Source organism: Heptranchias perlo, unplaced genomic scaffold (assembly GCF_035084215.1).
Source record: "Heptranchias perlo isolate sHepPer1 unplaced genomic scaffold, sHepPer1.hap1 HAP1_SCAFFOLD_47, whole genome shotgun sequence".
NCBI classification, from domain to species: domain Eukaryota; kingdom Metazoa; phylum Chordata; class Chondrichthyes; order Hexanchiformes; family Hexanchidae; genus Heptranchias; species Heptranchias perlo.
In genome coordinates, this window is record NW_027139484.1 from 4688834 (window position 1) to 4702938 (window position 14105).

General features: G+C 46.6%; 2 non-coding genes across 2 annotated transcripts; both read right to left on the minus strand.

The window, feature by feature from the left end:
• Window positions 1–2669: 2669 nt before the first annotated feature.
• trnaa-agc (transfer RNA alanine (anticodon AGC)) lies at window positions 2670–2742 on the minus strand. The gene has a single exon. It is a non-coding gene; the product is annotated as a tRNA-Ala (tRNA).
• A 1201-nt stretch (window positions 2743–3943) lies between these two features.
• Window positions 3944–4016, minus strand: trnaa-agc (transfer RNA alanine (anticodon AGC)). The gene has a single exon. It is a non-coding gene; the product is annotated as a tRNA-Ala (tRNA).
• Window positions 4017–14105: the final 10089 nt, after the last annotated feature.

Below are 14105 nucleotides of genomic sequence, written 5' to 3' on the forward strand. Positions count from 1 at the left end.
TCGATTTATCGAAGCTGAGGATTGACGTGGGTTCTGGATTTGCTGAAAACTGACACGAAATTTGTTTCGGGACAATTCCCCAAGGTAAAAAAGTGAGTGGAGAATGCGGGCATCGATCCCGCTACTTCTCGCATGCAAAGCGACCGCTCTACCATTTGAGCTAATTCCCCTACTTAGCGAGTCCACTTGCCCTTCACGATAGTCGCTTAACACTCGCCTCCAAACAGCGCCACGAATTGCCACCTCCCTGAATTTTTTCAATACTTTGTTCCAATCCGCGGTATCGAGTATTCGCAAGTGAGCAACCGCAGAACGGGAAGGCACAGTAATCGTGAATGATGCCGAGAAGAGCCCGAGCCTGCGGAAGGCAGACGAGGTCATCGGAAAAGAACAGCAGCCCGAGCTTGAGGAAACAGCGAGAGCTCTGTCTGTCTGTCTGACTGACCGATCGAAGGCTGATTTGCCTGAAAGTGAGTGCGGTTTGACGTGTTGTTACTCAAAGGCACTCCCTGCTGGTGAGCAGAGGCAAATGCTAGAGCAAAACAGCCGTTTTCGGGCAGACACAAAAAGCTTTCAGGTTTGAGAAAGGAAAGGAGGTCTCCTGTGCCTCAGCGCCAACATGTTAAGCTGTAGGCTGTCTGTAAAGTAAAGAAAACGGCCTTGAGCTAATTTCTGCTGACTCCAAAAGCACGTTCGCTAGTTCCAACCAAAAACCTAAGGATGACTTTTATCTGATAATTGTATTGCAGTCCTCCGCTGTACGAAGGGAAGCAGCCAGGATTGCTCTCTTTGGTAAATATTCATTGTGCGCCTTTTGACACTCCCGGACTCGTGGAGTCACGTGTGCATGACCGAGACTGACTCATTTCCTGCTCAGACCGCAGCGCTGTGGCAGTGTGAGCTGCTACTTTCTCTGCACACCGTGCAGCAGTGGATATCGTGTCTAATGACAAATCAGAAGATTGTCTGGACAACTCCTAGCTGACTGGATTGTTTTTTGCCAACTGTCCATCACTTTATGACTTTAGATAGCTTGCAAACTAACCTAATTGGCAGTGCTGCCTGGCAGTTTCCACCGTTCGTGCGCTTTTCACACAGCAGGGAGTATATTAGTTTTATTAACTTTGTAAATCCTGAGTTCAATCCACAGAAAAGATATCAGGGCCTGTGAAGCTTTTTTCCATGTCTCACTTCATCTTTCCATCTTTGCTAAACACTAAAATCAAAAACTTTTGCTTACTGCAGCACACCAAAAGATTGACTGCTCCTTGACCTCTATTCATCGAAGCTGAGGATTGACGTGGGTTCTTGATTTGCTGAAAACTGACACCATTTTTGTTTCGGGACAATTCCCCAAGGTAAAAAAGTGAGTGGAGAATGCGGGCATCGATCCCGCTACTTCTCGCATGCTAAGCGAGCGCTCTACCATTTGAGCTAATTCCCCTGCTTAGTGAAACCAATTGCCCTTCACAATAGTCGCTTCACACTCGCCTCCAAACAGCGCCACGAATTGCCACCTCCCTGAATTTTTTCAATACTTTGTTCCAATCCGCGGTATCGAGGATTCGCAAGTGAGCAACCGCAGAACGGGAAGGCACAGTAATCGTGAATGATGCCGAGAAGAGCCCGAGCCTGCGGAACGCAGACGAGGTCATCGGAAAAGAACAGCAGCCCGAGCTTGAGGAAACAGCGAGAGCTCTGTCTGTCTGTCGGTCTGTCTGACTGATGGAAGGCTGATTTGCCTGAAAGTGAGTGCGGTTTGACGTGTTGTTATTCAAAGGTCCGCCCTGCTGGTGAGCAGAGGCGAGTGCTCGAGCAAAACAGCCGTTTTCGGGCAGACACAAAAAGCTTTCAGGTTTGAGAAAGGAAAGGAGGTCTCCTGTGCCTCAGCGCCAACATGTTAAGCTTTTGGCTGTCTGTAAAGTAAAGAAAACGGCCTTGAGCTAATTTCTGCTTACTCCAAAAGCACGTTCGCTAGTTCCAACCAGAAACCTAAGGATGACTTTTCTCTGTTAATTGTATTGCAGTCCTCCGCTGTACTAGCTGAACGATCGAAGGGAAGCAGCCAAGATTGCTCTCTTTGGTCAATATTCACTGTGCGCCTTTTGACACTCCCGGACTCGTGGAGTCACGTGTGCATGACCGAGACTGACTCATTTCCTGCTCAGACCGCAGCGCTGTGGCAGTGTGAGCTGCTACTTTCTCTGCACACCGTGCAGCAGTGGAGCAGTGGATTTCGTGTCTAATGACAAATCAGAAGATTGTCTGGACAACTCCTACCTGACTGGATTGTTTTTGCCAACTGTCCATTACTTTATGACTATAGATAGCTTGCAAACTTACCTTATTGGTAATGCTGCCTGGCAGTCTCCACCGTTCGTGCGCTTTTCACACAGCAGGGAGTGCATTAGTTTTATTAACTTTGTAAATCCTGAGTTCAATCCACAGAAAAGATATCAGGACCTGTGAAGCTTTTTTCCATGTCTCACTTCATCTTTCCATCTTTGCTAAACACCAAAATCAAAAACTTTTGCTGACTGCAGCACTCCTGAAGATTTGCTGCTCATTGATCTCGATTTATCGAAGCTGAGGATTGACGTGGGTTCTGGATTTGCTGAAAACTGACACGATATTTGTTTCGGGACAATTCCCCAAGGTAAAAAAGTGAGTGGAGAATGCGGGCATCGATCCCGCTACTTCTCGCTTGCTAAGCGAGCGCTCTACCATTTGAGCTAATTCCCCTGCTTAGTGACACCAATTGCCCTTCACAATAGTCGCTTCACACTCGCCTCCAAACAGCGCCACGAATTGCCACCACCCTGAATTTTTTCAATACTTTGTTCCAATCCGCGGTATCGAGTATTCGCAAGTGAGCAACCGCAGAACGGGAAGGCACAGTAATCGTGAATGATGCCGAGAAGAGCCCGAGCCTGCGGAAGGCAGACGAGGTCATCGGAAAAGAACAGCAGCCCGAGCTTGAGGAAACAGCGAGAGCTCTGTCTGTCTGTCTGACTGACCGATCGAAGGCTGATTTGCCTGAAAGTGAGTGCGGTTTGACGTGTTGTTACTCAAAGGCACTCCCTGCTGGTGAGCAGAGGCAAATGCTAGAGCAAAACAGCCGTTTTCGGGCAGACACAAAAAGCTTTCAGGTTTGAGAAAGGAAAGGAGGTCTCCTGTGCCTCAGCGCCAACATGTTAAGCTGTAGGCTGTCTGTAAAGTAAAGAAAACGGCCTTGAGCTAATTTCTGCTTACTCCAAAAGCACGTTCGCTAGTTCCAACCAAAAACCTAAGGATGACTTTTATCTGATAATTGTATTGCAGTCCTCCGCTGTACGAAGGGAAGCAGCCAGGATTGCTCTCTTTGGTAAATATTCACTGTGCGCCTTTTGACACTCCCGGACTCGTGGAGTCACGTGTGCATGACCGAGACTGACTCATTTCCTGCTCAGACCGCAGCGCTGTGGCAGTGTGAGCTGCTACTTTCTCTGCACACCGTGCAGCAGTGGATATCGTGTCTAATGACAAATCAGAAGATTGTCTGGACAACTCCTAGCTGACTGGATTGTTTTTTGCCAACTGTCCATCACTTTATGACTTTAGATAGCTTGCAAACTAACCTAATTGGCAGTGCTGCCTGGCAGTTTCCACCGTTCGTGCGCTTTTCACACAGCAGGGAGTATATTAGTTTTATTAACTTTGTAAATCCTGAGTTCAATCCACAGAAAAGATATCAGGGCCTGTGAAGCTTTTTTCCATGTCTCACTTCATCTTTCCATCTTTGCTAAACACTAAAATCAAAAACTTTTGCTTACTGCAGCACACCAAAAGATTGACTGCTCCTTGACCTCTATTCATCGAAGCTGAGGATTGACGTGGGTTCTTGATTTGCTGAAAACTGACACCATTTTTGTTTCGGGACAATTCCCCAAGGTAAAAAAGTGAGTGGAGAATGCGGGCATCGATCCCACGACTTCTCGCATGCTAAGCGAGCGCTCTACCATTTGAGCTAATTCCCCTGCTTAGCGAGACCAGTTGCCCTTCACAATAGTCGCTTCACACTCGCCTCCAAACAGCGCCACGAATTGCCACCTCCCTGAATTTTTTCAATACTTTGTTCCAATCCGCGGTATCGAGTATTCGCAAGTGAGCAACCGCAGAACGGGAAGGCACAGTAATCGTGAATGATGCCGAGAAGAGCCCGAGCCTGCGGAACGCAGACGAGGTCATCGGAAAAGAACAGCAGCCCGAGCTTGAGGAAACAGCGAGAGCTCTGTCTGTCTGTCTGACTGACCGATCGAAGGCTGATTTGCCTGAAAGTGAGTGCGGTTTGACGTGTTGTTACTCAAAGGCACTCCCTGCTGGTGAGCAGAGGCAAATGCTAGAGCAAAACAGCCGTTTTCGGGCAGACACAAAAAGCTTTCAGGTTTGAGAAAGGAAAGGAGGTCTCCTGTGCCTCAGCGCCAACATGTTAAGCTGTAGGCTGTCTGTAAAGTAAAGAAAACGGCCTTGAGCTAATTTCTGCTTACTCCAAAAGCACGTTCGCTAGTTCCAACCAAAAACCTAAGGATGACTTTTATCTGATAATTGTATTGCAGTCCTCCGCTGTACGAAGGGAAGCAGCCAGGATTGCTCTCTTTGGTAAATATTCATTGTGCGCCTTTTGACACTCCCGGACTCGTGGAGTCACGTGTGCATGACCGAGACTGACTCATTTCCTGCTCAGACCGCAGCGCTGTGGCAGTGTGAGCTGCTACTTTCTCTGCACACCGTGCAGCAGTGGATATCGTGTCTAATGACAAATCAGAAGATTGTCTGGACAACTCCTAGCTGACTGGATTGTTTTTTGCCAACTGTCCATCACTTTATGACTTTAGATAGCTTGCAAACTAACCTAATTGGCAGTGCTGCCTGGCAGTTTCCACCGTTCGTGCGCTTTTCACACAGCAGGGAGTATATTAGTTTTATTAACTTTGTAAATCCTGAGTTCAACAACACAGAAAAGATATCAGGGCCTGTTAAGCTTTTTTCCATGTCTCACTTCATCTTTCCATCTTTGCTAAACACTAAAATCAAAAACTTTTGCTTACTGCAGCACACCAAAAGATTGACTGCTCCTTGACCTCTATTCATCGAAGCTGAGGATTGACGTGGGTTCTTGATTTGCTGAAAACTGACACCATTTTTGTTTCGGGACAATTCCCCAAGGTAAAAAAGTGAGTGGAGAATGCGGGCATCGATCCCGCTACTTCTCGCATGCTAAGCGAGCGCTCTACCATTTGAGCTAATTCCCCTGCTTAGTGAAACCAATTGCCCTTCACAATAGTCGCTTCACACTCGCCTCCAAACAGCGCCACGAATTGCCACCTCCCTGAATTTTTTCAATACTTTGTTCCAATCCGCGGTATCGAGTATTCGCAAGTGAGCAACCGCAGAACGGGAAGGCACAGTAATCGTAAATGATGCCGAGAAGAGCCCGAGCCTGCGATACGCAGACGAGGTCATCGGAAAACAACAGCAGCCCGAGCTTGAGGAAACAGCGAGAGCTCTGTCTGTCTGTCTGACTGACCGATCGAAGGCTGATTTGCCTGAAAGTGAGTGCGGTTTGACGTGTTGTTACTCAAAGGCACTCCCTGCTGGTGAGCAGAGGCAAATGCTAGAGCAAAACAGCCGTTTTCGGGCAGACACAAAAAGCTTTCAGGTTTGAGAAAGGAAAGGAGGTCTCCTGTGCCTCAGCGCCAACATGTTAAGCTGTAGGCTGTCTGTAAAGTAAAGAAAACGGCCTTGAGCTAATTTCTGCTTACTCCAAAAGCACGTTCGCTAGTTCCAACCAAAAACCTAAGGATGACTTTTATCTGATAATTGTATTGCAGTCCTCCGCTGTACGAAGGGAAGCAGCCAGGATTGCTCTCTTTGGTAAATATTCACTGTGCGCCTTTTGACACTCCCGGACTCGTGGAGTCACGTGTGCATGACCGAGACTGACTCATTTCCTGCTCAGACCGCAGCGCTGTGGCAGTGTGAGCTGCTACTTTCTCTGCACACCGTGCAGCAGTGGATATCGTGTCTAATGACAAATCAGAAGATTGTCTGGACAACTCCTAGCTGACTGGATTGTTTTTTGCCAACTGTCCATCACTTTATGACTTTAGATAGCTTGCAAACTAACCTAATTGGCAGTGCTGCCTGGCAGTTTCCACCGTTCGTGCGCTTTTCACACAGCAGGGAGTATATTAGTTTTATTAACTTTGTAAATCCTGAGTTCAATCCACAGAAAAGATATCAGGGCCTGTGAAGCTTTTTTCCATGTCTCACTTCATCTTCCCATCTTTGCTAAACACTAAAATCAAAAACTTTTGCTTACTGCAGCACACCAAAAGATTGACTGCTCCTTGACCTCTATTCATCGAAGCTGAGGATTGACGTGGGTTCTTGATTTGCTGAAAACTGACACCATTTTTGTTTCGGGACAATTCCCCAAGGTAAAAAAGTGAGTGGAGAATTCGGGCATCGATCCCACAACTTCTCGCATGCTAAGCGAGCGCTCTACCATTTGAGCTAATTCCCCTGCTTAGCGAAACCAGTTGCCCTTCACAATAGTCGCTTCACACTCGCCTCCAAACAGCGCCACGAATTGCCACCTCCCTGAATTTTTTCAATACTTTGTTCCAATCCGCGGTATCGAGTATTCGCAAGTGAGCAACCGCAGAACGGGAAGGCACAGTAATCGTGAATGATGCCGAGAAGAGCCCGAGCCTGCGGAACGCAGACGAGGTCATCGGAATAGAACAGCAGCCCGAGCTTGAGGAAACAGCGAGAGCTCTGTCTGTCTGTCGGTCTGTCTGACTGATGGAAGGCTGATTTGCCTGAAAGTGAGTGCGGTTTGACGTGTTGTTATTCAAAGGTACGCCCTGCTGGTGAGCAGAGGCAAGTGCTCGAGCAAAACAGCCGTTTTAGGGCAGACACAAAAAGCTTTCAGGTTCAAGAAAGGAAAGGAGGTCTCCTGTGCCTCAGCGCCAACATGTTAAGCTTTTGGCTGTCTGTAAAGTAAAGAAAACGGCCTTGAGCTAATTTCTGCTTACTCCAAAAGCACGTTCGCTAGTTCCAACCAGAAACCTAAGGATGACTTTTCTCTGTTAATTTTATTGCAGTCCTCCGCTGTACCAGCTGAACGATCGAAGGGAAGCAGCCAAGATTGCTCTCTTTGGTCAATATTCACTGTGCGCCTTTTGACACTCCCGGACTCGTGGAGTCACGTGTGCATGACCGAGACTGACTCATTTCCTGCTCATCCCGCAGCGCTGTGGCAGTGTGAGCTGCTACTTTCTCTGCACACCCGAGACCAGTGGAGCAGTGGATTTCGTGTCTAATGACAAATCAGAAGATTGTCTGGACAACTCCTACCTGACTGGATTGTTTTTGCCAACTGTCCATTACTTTATGACTATAGATAGCTTGCAAACTTACCTTATTGGTAATGCTGCCTGGCAGTCTCCACCGTTCGTGCGCTTTTCACACAGCAGGGAGTGCATTAGTTTTATTAACTTTGTAAATCCTGAGTTCAATCCACAGAAAAGATATCAGGACCTGTGAAGCTTTTTTCCATGTCTCACTTCATCTTTCCATCTTTGCTAAACACCAAAATCAAAAACTTTTGCTGACTGCAGCACACCTAAAGATTTGCTGCTCATTGATCTCGATTTATCGAAGCTGAGGATTGACGTGGGTTCTGGATTTGCTGAAAACTGACACTATTTTTGTTTCGGGACAATTCCCCAAGGTAAAAAAGTGAGTGGAGAATGCAGGCATCGATCCCGCTACTTCTCGCATGCAAAGCGAGCGCTCTACCATTTGAGCTAATTCCCCTACTTAGCGAGTCCTCTTGCCCTTCACAATAGTCGGTTAACACTCGCCTCCAAACAGCGCCACGAATTGCCACCTCCCTGAATTTTTTCAATACTTGGTTCCAATCCGCGGTATCGAGTATTCGCAAGTGAGCAACCGCAGAACGGGAAGGCACAGTAATCGTGAATGATGCCGAGAAGAGCCCGAGCCTGCGGAAGGCAGACGAGGTCATCGGAAAAGAACAGCAGCCCGAGCTTGAGGAAACAGCGAGAGCTCTGTCTGTCTGTCTGACTGACCGATCGAAGGCTGATTTGCCTGAAAGTGAGTGCGGTTTGACGTGTTGTTACTCAAAGGCACTCCCTGCTGGTGAGCAGAGGCAAATGCTAGAGCAAAACAGCCGTTTTCGGGCAGACACAAAAAGCTTTCAGGTTTCAGAAAGGAAAGGAGGTCTCCCGTGCCTCAGCGCCAACATGTTAAGCTTTTGGCTGTCTGTAAAGTGAAGAAAACGGCCTTGAGCTAATTTCTGCTTACTCCAAAAGCACGTTCGCTAGTTCCAACCAGAAACCTAAGGATGACTTTTCTCTGTTAATTGTATTGCAGTCCTCCGCTGTACTAGCTGAACGATCGAAGGGAAGCAGCCAAGATTGCTCTCTTTGGTAAATGTTCACTGTGCGCCTTTTGACACTCCCGGACTCGTGGAGTCACATGTGCATGACCGAGACTGACTCGTTTCCTGCTCATACCGCAGCGCTGTGGGAGTGTGAGCTCTTACTTTCTCTGCACACCCTAGACCAGTGGAGCAGTGGATATCGTGTCTATTGACAAACCAGAAGATTGTCTGGTCAACTCCTCCCTGACTGGATTGTTTTTGCAAACTGTCCATTACTTTATGACTATAGATAGCTTGCAAACTGAACTAATTGGCAGTGCTGCCTGGCAGTCTCCACCATTCGTGCGCTCTTCACACAGCAGGGAGTGCATTAGTTTTATTAACTTTGTAAATCCTGAGTTCAATCCACAGAAAAGATATCAGGACCTGTGAAGCTTTTTTCCATGTCTCACTTCATCTTTCCATCTTTGCGAAACAACAAAATCAAAAACGTTTGCTCACTGCAGCACACCGAAAGGTTTCCTGCCTCTTGACCTCTCTTTCTCGAAGCTGAGGATTCATGTGGGTTCTGGATTTGCTGAAAACTGGCACCATTTTTGTTTCGGGACAATTACCTGAGGTAAATAATTGAGTGGAGAATACGAGGATCGATTCCATTGCTTCTCACATGCTAAGTGAGCGTTCTACCATTTCAGCTAACTCCGGGCGCTAAATTACGCTTCACAATAATCACTTCACACTCGCCTCCAGGCAGCGCCACGAATTGCCCCCTCCCTGAATATATTCAATACTTTGCTCCAATCCACGGTATTGAGCAACAGCAGAACGGGAAGCCACAGGAAGCGGCCTTGATCAAAATGCTGCTTATTCCAAAATCACATTCGCTACTTGGAGACGGAATTCAACCTGCAACCTAAGGGTGATTCTCCATTGTTTTCCACTGTAGTCCTCTATTCTACCAGCTGAGCGATCGGAGGGAAGCTGCAAAGATCCTTCTGTTTCGTGATTGTTCACCGTTTTAAACACCCCGACTCGTGCAGTCACGTGGGCCTGACGGAGATTTACTCGGTCCCTGCCCTTCACAGTTGCTGCTTTGCACTCGCCTCCATGCAGCTCCATGACCAGCAGAGAAATCTTGCCTTGGGTTAGCCCCTCCCTGAATACAATCAATACTTTGTTCCAATCGGCGATATCGTCCATCAGCAAGTGATCAACAGCAGAACGGGAAGCCACAGTAATCGTGAATGATGCTGAGAAGAGCCCGAGCCTGCGGAAGGCAGACGAGGTCACCGGGAAGGAACAGCCGCCTCCAGCTTGAGGGAGCAGCGAGAACCCTGTCTGTCTGGTTGACTGATGGAAGACTTTTTGTCCTGAAAGCGGTTTGACGTGTTGTTACTCAAAGGCACTCCCTGCTGGTGAGCAGAGGCAAGTGCTCGAGCAAAACAGCCGTGTTCGGGCAGACACAGAAAGCTTTTAGGTTTGAGAAAGGAAAAGAGGTTTCCTGTGCCTCAGCACCAACATGTTAAGCTGTAGGCTGTCTGTAAAGTTAGGAGAACGGCCTTGAGCTAATTTCTGCTTCGTCCAAAAGCACGTTTGCTAGTTCCAACCAGAAACCTGAGGATGATTTTCTCCACTTGCTGAGGATTTCCAGCATTTTCTCTTTATATTTCACATTTCCAGCATCCGCATTATTTTGCTTTTGATTGGATGAACCTCGTCCTTCTAAACCCCATCACAGAATTATCAGCGAGATGGGTTTACAATGGCGGATGACCTTACCCAGAATGTCGCGCGCGGTAGAATCCGGTCTATCTCCATTCGAAGGGGCGCAGCGCGCAGGCGCGGCAAGGGCAGCCGGCCGGATAAATCAGCGCCTTGGAGAGATAGAGGTGTTTCTGCGGCGCGTTGGATTGTGGGCTCTCCGGACGCCATTAGTCGCAGGTTGTGGGTCAATGTTCTATTGCCCGCGTCACCCACAGACCGTTTCTGGAAAAACAGACTGAGGAATTCAGAGCGGGTTTGCTGAACAGAGACTGACCGTACAATGTAGAACAGAGTTTATCAAACTATTTTTCTCGTGACCCAGTGGAAGAAAAACACTTCCCCCAAGACCCCAAACAATAATAACTTCAGACTGGAGTTTTCGTCAAATCCCAATAAAGGTCAGTCCATGCTCGCTCTTCAATTCACTTCAAGTAATAATTAAAATTAGACATCGACGTTGCTTGAAAAACATTTTAAATACAGTATAAATACAGTAAAAGAAGATCAGGTTGAGTTTCACTTCCTTAATGTGAGGGGTGGGTCTGTCAGTTGGTCATGATCTCGTTCCAATCTGAATCACAGGATGAAAGTGCTTCACGCATATCAGGTGCGCTGTTGAGTTTCTTTCTCTTGTTTTTAACCTTGTCAAAGTCGAAAATCCCATTTCGCACAGGTAGGTTGTTGTGAACGGCAGCAACAACAGAACACGAATCATAACAGAGGATATTCTTTGAAAGCACTGATCCAAAAAGATGACAATCTGAATGACTTGTGGCGTGTTTTCAATGTGTTCACAGGTGAGTCGCACCGGCTCGTTTTCTTGCTCAGGCATCAAGTTTAGCCTCATTATTGATTCAGGATTTCCCAAAGCAAAAGGATCTTTCACCCAACGCTTTTCCTTCAAATTTTCAAATCCCTCTTCAGGGAAGTAGCGACTAAAATGGTCAGACAGAGCAGCGAGATGTAACTGTGTGACACATTTCATTTCATTCCCTTTATCTTCATTGATGCTGTTCTCCTCAATGTGTTGTAACAGTGTGAAGCAGGAAATGAGCTCCGCTCCCATTTCTGATCATAACTCTTCAAAAACCCTGTACTTCAGTGAGCTTCCTTTAATGAAAAACCCCTTCTCATTCCAAGCCATTAGAGAGAGTGCGGTGCCCAGAACTGAGCACGGAACTCTAAATGATGCCTAACCAGAGCTCTGTATAACGGTGACATAACTTCCACTGCTTTTTTTCCAATTCCCTTGAGATAAAGATCAAAATTTAATCTCCATTTTAACATTGTTTTCATGAATTAGTGATCACTTTTAGTGATTTCTGTATTGGACCCCCTAAATCTCTATCCTCCCCCACAGTTCCTAGCTTCTTGCCATTTAGAAAATACACTGATCTATCGTTTTATGGTCCAAAGGGATAACCTCACACTTCCCCACGTTGAACTCCATCTGCCACAGTTTCACCCACTCACTTAATCTATCAATGTCCCTTTGCAAATGTCTGCTCCCATCTACAATGTTTACTGTGCTACCGAAATTATTGTCGTCAGCACACTTGGAAATAAAGCTCTTTACATAAGAACATAAGAAAAGCAGCAGAATAGGCCATATGTCCCATCGAGCCTGCTCCGCCATTCAATAAGATCATGGCTGATCTTCGATCTCAACTCCACTTTCCCGCCCGATCCCCATTTCCCTTGATTCCCCAAGAGTCCAAAAATCTATCGATCTCAGCTTTCAATACAACTCAACGACTGAGCATCCACAGCCCTCTGGGGTGTAGAGAATTCCAAAGATTCACAATCATTTGAGTGAAGAAATGTTTCCTCATGTCGGTCCTAAATGGCCGACCCCTTATCTTGAGACTATGAGCTCTAGTTCTTGACTCTCCAGCCAGGGGAATCAGACTCTCAGCATCTACCCTGTCAAGCCGTCTAAGAATTTTAGACATTTCAATGCGATCGACTCTCATTCTTCTAAACTCCACCGAATATTGGCCAATTTTACACAATATTTCCTCATACTACAATTGCAGCAAGACCTCCATACTCTTATATTCCAACACCCTTACAATAAAGGCGAACATATCATGTCCCTTCCTCACTCTCATTCGACCCTTGGTAACTCAGTATTTCCAGCATGTTTTTCCTCTTTTCCTTCTATATGGAAAAGAAATGAAGGTTGAAAACATTTTACGATAATTACACCCGATTATGTTTTGGAAACAATATACAACTGAATTGCATCAAATTCAATTGTAAACTTAAGAATTTCTGATCGAAATAAACTAACAAGAACACTTAACTGCGATGGCTGGGAATCGAACAGGGACCAATTGGCTTAGAAGGCAGCTATGCTCACCACTGTACCACCATCGCTAAAAATAATCAACAATAAAATAGTTCCCAAACATCAGATCCTGACCAGACACTGCAGGCTGTTGGATTTTGTTCTTCATTTGAACTGGTTTCTGACGGATCCTTTCTCGCTCTGTTGCAGTTCCTGTTTCTGCCCAGTAGATTTCGCCAACCCCCAATCAATGGAAATTCCACACCAGCCAGTAATTCTTCACCTGATATCGGACTGAAGAGACAGTCGATACCTGCAATACTTGACCAGCTGGAAATACATTTTACCACAGCTCACATCAGCCATTGAGTAAAGTTAAATAATTCCATTAAATCATTACAGAGACCTGACCACCAACTGGACAGGAATGGCAGCTTAATATTCAAGTCTATAAGATCTTTAGAAAGGACAGGGAAAGGAGGGGGAGCAGCAATATTACTAAAGGACAATATTACAGCAGTTCAAAGATAGAATATCAGTGAGGGTGAGCGGGCAGTGTAAACACTCTGAGAGAGACCCATCACAAGTGCCCCCACTGTACTCCTCCAGAAGGTAAAAGAAGGGAGAGTGCGGGAGGATTTCTTCATTCTTTGTGAAAGTGTTTGTGAGATTGTGGAAATGTCTGGAAGATGAAAAACAGGCGGTAAAGCTCTGTCCAAGGCCAAGTCTCGCTCATCCCGGGGCGGACTGCAGTTCCCTGTTGCCCGTGTTCACAGGCTCCTGCGAAAGGGGAACTATGCTGAACGTGTGGGTGCCGGAGCCCCGGTCTATCTGGCTGCTGTGCATCGAGTATCTGACGGCTGAAATCCTCGAGCTGCCCGGCAAAGCGGCCCGGGACAACAAGAAGACCCGCCTCATCCCCAGACACCTGCAGCTGGCCATCCGCAACGACGAGGAGCTCAACAAGCTGCTGGGACGGGTGACCATCGCTCAAGGTGTTGTCTGATATCCAGGCCGTGCTGCTGCCGAAGAAAACCAGCATTGTGAGCTTCAAGAGCAAGTAAACCGGCCAAGGCTTAATCTGATAACCCAAAGGACAGGACCAACCTGATTGAAATCTTTGAAGAAGGAACAGAAAGTGTAGACAAATTTAATGCAGTAGATGTGATATATTTGGATTTTCCGAAGGCCTTCTATAATGTACCACATTGTAGACTCATGGCTAAGTTCAGAGCACGTGGAGTCAGGATCAGGTGGCAGAATGGATAGTAAGTTGGCTACAAAACTGAAAGCCGAGAATAGAGGTGAAGAGTCGCTACTCAGACTGGCAAAAGGTGGGAAGTGGAGTTCCAGTTGCTGGGACCACTGTTCTTCACAATTTACATTAACGATTTGGATTCGGGAATCGGAAGTACAATTCCAAAATTTGTGGACGACACCAACTTGGGGGATTTAGTTAATACAAAGGAAGAAAGCATCAGAATGCAAGAGGGCATTAATAAACTTGCAGAATGAAGAATCAGGAGGTCACACACTGCTTGGATAATAAGAGTCTAAACGGGATAGAGGAGCAAAGGGATCTAGTGGTACAGATACACA